This window comes from Oncorhynchus keta, chromosome 29, assembly GCF_023373465.1.
Source record: "Oncorhynchus keta strain PuntledgeMale-10-30-2019 chromosome 29, Oket_V2, whole genome shotgun sequence".
Taxonomy (NCBI): domain Eukaryota; kingdom Metazoa; phylum Chordata; class Actinopteri; order Salmoniformes; family Salmonidae; genus Oncorhynchus; species Oncorhynchus keta.
In genome coordinates this window covers 43,439,094-43,447,894 of record NC_068449.1, presented here as the reverse complement: position 1 = coordinate 43,447,894, position 8,801 = coordinate 43,439,094, and positions in this window count along the sequence as shown.

The window sequence follows — 8,801 nt, the reverse complement described above, 5'->3', positions numbered from 1 at the left end:
AGTGAATGTAAGTACTAAATCTCTTCATAATTTTCATATGCCTGGCCCTACAGTGCATTTGGAAAGTATATAGATTACTTTTTCCACATTTTGTTACGTTACAGCAGTATTCTAAAATTGATTTTTTTAAATAAATAATTCTCACACAATACCCCATAATGACAAAGTGAAAACAGGTTTTTAGAAAAAAAAATCAGAAATACCTCATTTACATTTTAGTCAGACCCTATGAGACTCGAAATTGAGTTCAGGTGCATCCTGTTTCTATTGGTCATCCTTGAGATGTTTCTACAACTTGATTGGAGTCCACCTGTGGTAAATTCAATTGATTGGAAATTATTTGGAAAGGCACACACCTGTGTATATAAGGTCTCACAGTTGACAGTGCATTTCAGAGCAAAAGGTTGAAGGAATGAGGTCGAAGGAATTGTCCGTAGAGCTGCGAGACAGGATTGTGTCGAGGCACAGATCTGGGGAAGGGTACCAAAACATTTCTGTAATATTGAAAGTCCCCAAGAACAGAGTGGCCTCCATCATTCTTAAATGGAAGAAGTTTGGAACCACCATGATTCTTCCTAGAGCTGGCCGCCCGGCCAAAATTAGCAATCGGGGGAGAAGGTCTTGGTCAGGGAGGTAACCAAGAACCCGATGGTCACTCTGACAAAGCTCTGTGGAGATGGGAGAACCTTCCAGAAGGACAACCATCTCTGCAGCACTCTACCAATCAGGCGTTTATGGTAGAGTGGCCAGATGGAAGTCACTCCTCAGTAAAAGGCACATGACAGCCCGCTTGGAGTTTGCCAACAGGCATCTAAAGGACTCTCAGACCATGAGAAACAAGATTCTCTGGTCTGTTGAAAACAAGATTGAACACTTTGGCTGGATTGTCAAGCGTCACGTCTGGAGGACGTTGGTGGCATCTTCATGCTGTGGGGATTTATTTCAGTGGCAGGGACTGGGAGACTAGTCAGGATCGACGGAAAGATGAACGGAGCAAAATACAGAGAGATCCTTGATAAGAACCTGCTCCAGAGCGCTCAGGACCTCCGACTGGGGGTGAAGGTTCACCTTCCAACAGGACAGCGACTCTAAGCACACAGCCAAGACAACACAGGAGTGGCTTCAGGACAAGTCTCTGAATGTCCTTGAGTGGCCCAGCCAGAGCCCAGACTTGAACCCGTTTGAAAATCTCTGGAGAGACCTGGAAATAGCTGTGCAGCGACTCTCCCCATCCAACCTGACAGAGCTTGAGAGGATCTGCGAGAAGAATGTGAGAAACTCCCCAAATACAGGTGTCCCAAGCTTATAGTGTCATAACCAAGAAGACTAGAGGCTGTAATCACTGCCAAAGGTGCTTCAACAAAGTACTGAGTAAAAGGGTATGAATACTTATGTAAATGTGATATTTCAGTTTTTTGTGCAAGAATTTCTCAAATCCAGTTTTTGCTTTGTCATTATGGGGTATTGTGTGTAGATTGATGAGTGAAAAAAACTATTTAGTCACTTTTAGAATAAGGCTGTAACGCAACAAAATGTGGAAAAAGTCAAGGTGTCTGAATACTTTCCGATTGCACTGTATATACTGAATCTACTTCCTATTGACATTGCTTCTGTAGCTCATCTCACTGCACACACAACAGTTAGAGCTAAGTTCACTAGAGACGATAGATTTAGTTTCATTCAGAATGTGTCTCTTGCAGGGTGTGAGATGTACCTGGAGGAAATATACCACTTTGCTCACGCTGCATTCAAGACTACCTAGCTGCTCTGCACGCGTTTCTCACCTACACAAACAAAAGGAGAAACCTACTACTCCAACCTACTACAATCTTTGATCGATTGAAAAGGACGTTCAGGAGAGCAACCCTTTTAGACCTCAACAGATGCTACGTGGACGGGGTTTTACAGAATACGCAGAGAACTGTTCTGATACCAAGAGGAACTAATGCTGTGGTCTTCAACCACACACAGACAGTAACTCTGTCCTTCTCTGCTACCATTTCCATGACATTATTTGGTTCCAATTTAAAAGGAATTTGTTTTTGAGAAGTTGACAAAAAAAAGGGGCCTAGCCCTAAGGAGATTTAACTAAAGTCAGATTATGTAATAATGAGACTCCCTCTGCTAGAACACTTCCCCTTTGTCTAATTTACTGACTCAATATCCTGTTATTTAGCAGTACACTGCCCTAAGCTGTGAGAGACGAGCAAGACAAACGGTTTAGATTCCTTTGAGAAACAGTGTTGTGACAATGAGCACTGGGATTTGGCGTGACATTTCTCAGCAAGACCTCACCACAGGCCAATTGCAGCCTCTCAGTTCCATAGTCCTTTGGCTGTACATTTGGGTCACCAACCAATGCTTTCCCAACGGCTAATTTTCTCTCTGGTTGTCACACCACCTAAAAGGGAGTTGTACTTAAAAAAAAAAGCTGAGATCCAACTCAATTTCGTTGGGCTTTTAACTCTGCACATTTTGAGTGATTGTTAACCGCTACAGATTTATAAATCTTACAATAAAATAAGTTGTTTTGTTTGCAAAAATAACTTGCCTTGTTTGCAATTTACTGCTAGATGATTAGATTTGACCCTGCATGTCACTTCACTACATTAGCTTTCAGATCAGAGTGGCACTTTTATAATACAATGGTTCTGTATAAGCAACTTTATACTATATAAATTCATTCATTACAAATTATAACTACAATCATTGCTATTTAGAACTAATGTTATACTGTAATTTATTTAAATTACACTACAACAATAATTTGTGACAATACAACTTCTAACTCAAAATGGAATTCAGATATTATTCTCCCATTGTGGACGTAATTCATTATGTTATGACACTTTAGGTGTGCTCTCACATACTCCGTGAGTGTCCCTGAGCAAGGCTGGTGTAATGTGTGTATATGGGAGGCGAAGTCAAGTGCAGGAGAGCTGAGTATAATAAACAGGCGCACTTTAATACCGGTTACCAAATGACAGCACATAACACATACAAGTGCCAAAAACACGGTCTAAAACAAAAGTGCCATGCCTGACAATCGTCCACGTAACAAATAACAATCACTCACGAATACCACATGGGGAACAGAGGGTTAAATCATTAACAAGTGATTGGTGAGTGAAGCCGGGTGTGATAACACAAAGACAGAACAAATGGAAAATGAAAAGTGGATCGGCGGTGGCTAGAAAGCCGGTGATGTCGACCGCCGAACGAACAGGGAGAGGGAACGACTTCGGCTGAAGTCGTGACAGCTGGTCATTCCCTAACTGAATAGTTGCCAAGGGCACAGACAGATCAATAAACCTGTTGAAGACCACAGAATCCTCGTCCCCACCGGCATTATAAGGTTCTCCTCCTCTCTAGAACCTAAGAACCAGTTCAGCAGAAAATTATTTCAACATGATATTAGTACAAGAATCAATACTTCTTCAAAAAAGAAACAAGTATATGTCGCAATGTGCGTTGAGAGTCGGGAAGCAAGTTCAGGGAGTGAGTGAGGACCGCCACAGGAAAGGAAGACCCAGAGTTACCTCTGCTGCAGAGGATAAATTCATTAGAGTTAACTGCACCTCAGATTGCAGCCCAAATAAATGCTTCAAAGAGTTCAAGTAACAGACACATCTCAACATCAACTGTTCAGAGGAGACTGTGTGGAGACTGCTGCCTCCACAATCACCCAACCTCAACCCAACCGAGATGGTTTGGGATGAGTTGGACTGCAGAGTGGAGGAAAAGCAGCCAACAAGTGCTCAACATATGTGAGAACTCCTTCAAGACTGTTGGAAAATCATTCCTCAAGAAGCTGGTTGAGAGAATGCCAAGAGCGTGCAAAGCTGTCATCAAGGCAAAGGGTGGCTACTTTGAAGAATCTAAAATAGAATATATATTTTGATTTGGTTACTACATGATTCCGTATGTGCTATTTCATAAATTTGATGTCTTCAACTGTGTAGAAAATAGTAAAAATAAAAAAGGGACCTTGAATATGTAGGTGTGTCAACTTCTGACTGGTACTGTATATATAGTTTAAATTGTTACTTTTTTTGTTGTTGTTTCTCTGTGATACTACTAGCCACCTAGCAATTGTATGGAGTTGGTTGGTTCCCAATGTCCCAACTTCATAACTAGCACCCTACGGGATCTTCCATGTCTTTGGACTCTTTAGAGTAGCTCCAATTATTGTAGTTCTGGTTTGCAGATTCTTATTTATGATCAACGATATTTATGTGTGTGTGTGTGTGTGTGTGTGTGTGTGTGTGTGTGTGTGTGTGTGTGTGTGTGTGTGTGTGTGTGTGTGTGTGTGTGTGTGTGTGTGTGTGTGTGTGAGAGAGAGACTGTGTGTGTGTGTCACTCAAGTCATGATAACTCTCAGTAAGAATCCGTAAATCACACCTAACTGTTCCAGTTGAAATAAAGACAAATGATTAAACTTGTCTTTTTTGCATTTTATTCTAAACATAAAAAATCTTATAATATCTTTTTGATAAAAAAAAGATAAAAAAGGTAACATTACATTTAACATTTTAGTCATTTAGCCAACACTCCTATCCAAAGTGACTTACAGTCAATGCATCCTGTTTCAATATGCTTTGTGTTGTACTCACGACAGACAAAGATATATAGTTAAGCAAACTTTACGAGGCATGTTGTCAACCAGCACATTAATAAAGTAAGCAACAACTGGTTTCCGTTTCCTGTGTAACATCAATATGAGTAACATCAATATTGCTACACATTCAACTAAGGAAGGTAAAGACAACCACATATCACAGTCATTGCAAGGAAAATCCGTGCCTGTGAGAAAAACAAGTGCGAGTGCAGAAAGACAAATACAAGAGTGATGTGCTATAAGAATTGAGTTAAAATAATCATGAAACATAATAATATTTAATTTACCCCTGAGAAATGATCGATGGACCTCAGGGTTGGGGTCAATTTCATTTCAATTCAGTCATTTCTCAAAGCTTTTCCACTAAGAAAAATGTCCATTTGAATTTCAGTTTACTTCCTGACCCCAACCCTGATGGACACACAGCAGCACAAGGGCTACAATGACTACTATTTCTACAACTTCCCTAAAATTGCCAAAACGGTCAAAGTGATGACCAGGGAAACCACTAGGATGACGCTAAAGACTTTGCAGGATCTGGAACACCGTTTTCTCAGCGATAGTCCCGGCGGGGACATGGTCGCGTCCTGCTCCGGATCCAAAAGGGTCCGGACCGAATTGTCCCAAGTTGTCTGGTCGGGACGAGATCGTTTTGAGTGTTCGGAGTCAAACTTCAACGAGATGACATCCATTTTTTGCTATAAATAAACAACAAGAGAGATTACATTTTTTGCTATAATGTAGGGAGTTGTACATCTGAATGCATTCAACTGAAATGCATCTTCCACATGTAACCCAATCCCTCTGAATCTGAGAGGTGTGGGTGGCTGCCATAACCAACATCCAAGGCATCCAGGGAAAAGTGGGTTAACTGCCTTGCTCAGATTTACATATTTTGACCTTCTCAGCTCGGGGATTTGATCCAGCATTACTGGCCCAACGCTCTAACCACTAGGCTACCACCAGACTACCTGAAACAACGACAAGACATGTTGGCTCTTTGGTCTTCCTTTCTTCTTTGATTTGTACTCAAAATAATCACAGACAGAAAGGTGTCATTCATGTAAATTCATGTTTTTAAACAGATAATATATCCTCTATTACAAATAGGCCTAATAGCATGCCATTTGTAACATAACTATTTTACTATTTATAAAAATAATACAACTATTTTATGTACTAGGCTATATGACCTAAGCAACCAAAACACTTTGGCAAATTACCTATGGACTTAACCAGTCCCGCAACTTTGGTTTTAGAAGTGAGGGGGACATAATTATATATATTTTTTATCCAGTTGTATAAACACTCCTAACAGCCTACCCGACGCTCGGAGGCGTCCGCATTCTCTTAAAGGGGGGTGGGGGGGGATTTCTCAAGCTCAGCATCCCGAATCATCCGTATCAAATCCGGATTTACAAGGTGGGTGCGTTTGGCGTCAAACTCCCCCCGGCGGCTGCCCTGCTTGTGCTCGGTGACATAGGTGGCCATCACGTCCTGCACGTCCCCCTGCTTCAGCCTTATGATGATGCGGTCCTTGTCCTCTCTCACGTAGTTCGGTAGGTCCTCGGCTTTGGGAAAGGTCAATGTGTTCAATGTTGCCCACCTCGAAGTAGCGTTCCCTGCGGCCCGTGAGGTCCGGGAGAATCTTCTCATAGTTGCCAAAGTAGTGGAAGCCGAAGTCCTCTTCCTCAAGATTGCACAGTAACAGCATGTTGCCGTGTTGATTGAACTCCACGCATTCAGTGGCGAACCAGTAGAGGAGCCTAAGTCCATGTCGTGGGGGAGGCTGGCCGAAGCCATTGTCCTTAAGGTCTTGTATGGTGCTTCGCTGCCTACGTTCTTCGACAGACCGCACCATCTTGAACTGTACGGATAGAGATAGAAGGGGGATTGGAGAGACAGAGAGAGTCAAACTGAGCGAAAAGACTAAAGAGAGAGAGACAGATACAGGGAGAATGGGGAAGTGATATTCAGGCATTAAAGTAGAGTAGTAAAACCAATATCCAAACCATTTTTACTTTTTCAAACAAGTAGATTGCTAATAACACCAACCACCATATAGTCAGTGGAAACCCATCATTTAGGGCAGGTGGGGCAGAGGCCCACATTTTCTGAAACAAAAAATAAAATAAAAATGTATTTTTATAATTTTTTTTTTTTGGGGGGGGGGGTCAGCTTGCCTGTTTTGCATGTTATTTTGGTATTAATATGTGTCACGTATCAGTTTTCAAACAATTTAAAAATACACTGCTCAAAAAAATAAAGGGAACACTAAAATAACACATCCTAGATCTGAATGAATTAAATATTATTGTTAAATACTTTTTTCTTTACATAGTTGAATGTGCTGACAACAAAATCACACAAAAATTATCAATGGAAATCAAATGTATCAACCCATGGAGGTCTGGATTTGAAGTCACACTCAAAATTAAAGTGGAAAACCACACTACAGGCTGATCCAACTTTGATGTAATGTCCTTAAAACAAGTCCAAATGAGGCTCAGTAGTGTGTGTGGCCTCCACGTGCCTGTATGACCTCCCTACAACGCCTGGGCATGCTCCTGATGAGATGGCGGATGGTCTCCTGAGGGATCTCCTCCCAGACCTGGACTAAAGCATCCGCCATCTCCTGGACAGTCTGTGGTGCAATGTGGCGTTGGTGGATGGAGCGAGACATGATGTCCCAGATGTGCTCAATTGGATTCAGGTCTGGGGAACGGGCGGGCCAGTCCATAGCATCAATGCCTTCCTCTTGCAGGAACTGCTGACACACTCCAGCCACATGAGGTCTAGCATTGTCTTGCAATAGGAGGAACCCAGGACCAACCGCACCAGCATATGGTCTCACAAGGGGTCTGAGGATCTTATCTCGGTACCTAATGGCAGTCGGGCTACCTCTGGCGAGCACATGGAGGGCTGTGCGGCCCCCCAAAGAAATGCCACCCCACACCATGACTGACCCACCGCCAAACCGGTCATGCTGGAGGATGCAGGCAGCAGAACGTTCTCCACGGTGTCTCCAGATTCTGTCACGTCTGTCACGTGCTCAGTGTGAACCTGCTTTCATCTGTGAAGAGCACAGGACACCAGTGGCAAATTTGCCAATCTTGGTGTTCTCTGGCAAATGCCAAACGTCCTGCACGGTGTTGGGCTGTAAGCACAACCCCCACCTGTGGACGTCGGGCCCTCATACCACCCTCATGGAGTCTGTTTCTGACCGTTTGAGCAGACACATGCACATTTGTGGCCTGTTGGAGGTCATTTTGCAGGGCTCGGGCAGTGCTCCTCCTGCTCCTCCTTGCACGAAGGCGGAGGTAGCGGTCCTGCTGCTGGGTTGTTGCCCTCCTACGGCCTCCTCCACGTCTCCTGATGTACTGGCCTGTCTCCTGGTAGCGCCTCCATGCTCTGGACACTACGCTGACAGACACAGCAAACCTTCTTGCCACAGCTCGCATTGATGTGCCATCCTGGATGAGCTGCACTACCTGAGCCACTTGTGTGGGTTGTAGACTCCGTCTCATGCTACCACTAGAGTGAAAGCACTGCCAGCATTCAAAAGTGACCAAAACATCAGCCAGGAAGCATAGGAACTGAGAAGTGGTCTGTGGACACCCCCTGCAGAACCACTCCTTTATTGGGGGTGTCTTGCTAATTGCCTATAATTTCCACCTGTTGTCTATTCCATTTGCACAACACCATGTGAAATGTATTGTCAATCAGTGTTGCTTCCTAATTGGACAGTTTGATTTCACAGAAGTGTGATTGACTTGGAGTTACATTGTGTTCTTTAAGTGTCCCCTTTATTTTTTTCAGCAGTGTATATATGTCTCATTGAGTTATTAAAGCCGAATACAAACAGGCATCTCCAAAATGCAGGGGTTTCAGCCTAGCTCAGTGCTATCTGTGGTGTTGGGGCAGGCCAGCAGAAAATAGGAGTATTGCACTGTGATTAACTCAATGTTTTGTCACTCATGGGACACTACGTTACCCGCCTTTAGTAAGGGGAGACATTAGGAATGTGAGCCCTCCGGTGGTGTCCTGCCATATACTTAGATTAGAAGTGCCCCTCCAAGAAGGATCAAGGTCATTGGCCACAGAAGTGACATCAAATCTCGTTATATGTACAGTAGCTTTGATTGGACTGATGATGTCAACATCATACTTTCACAATCTCAAC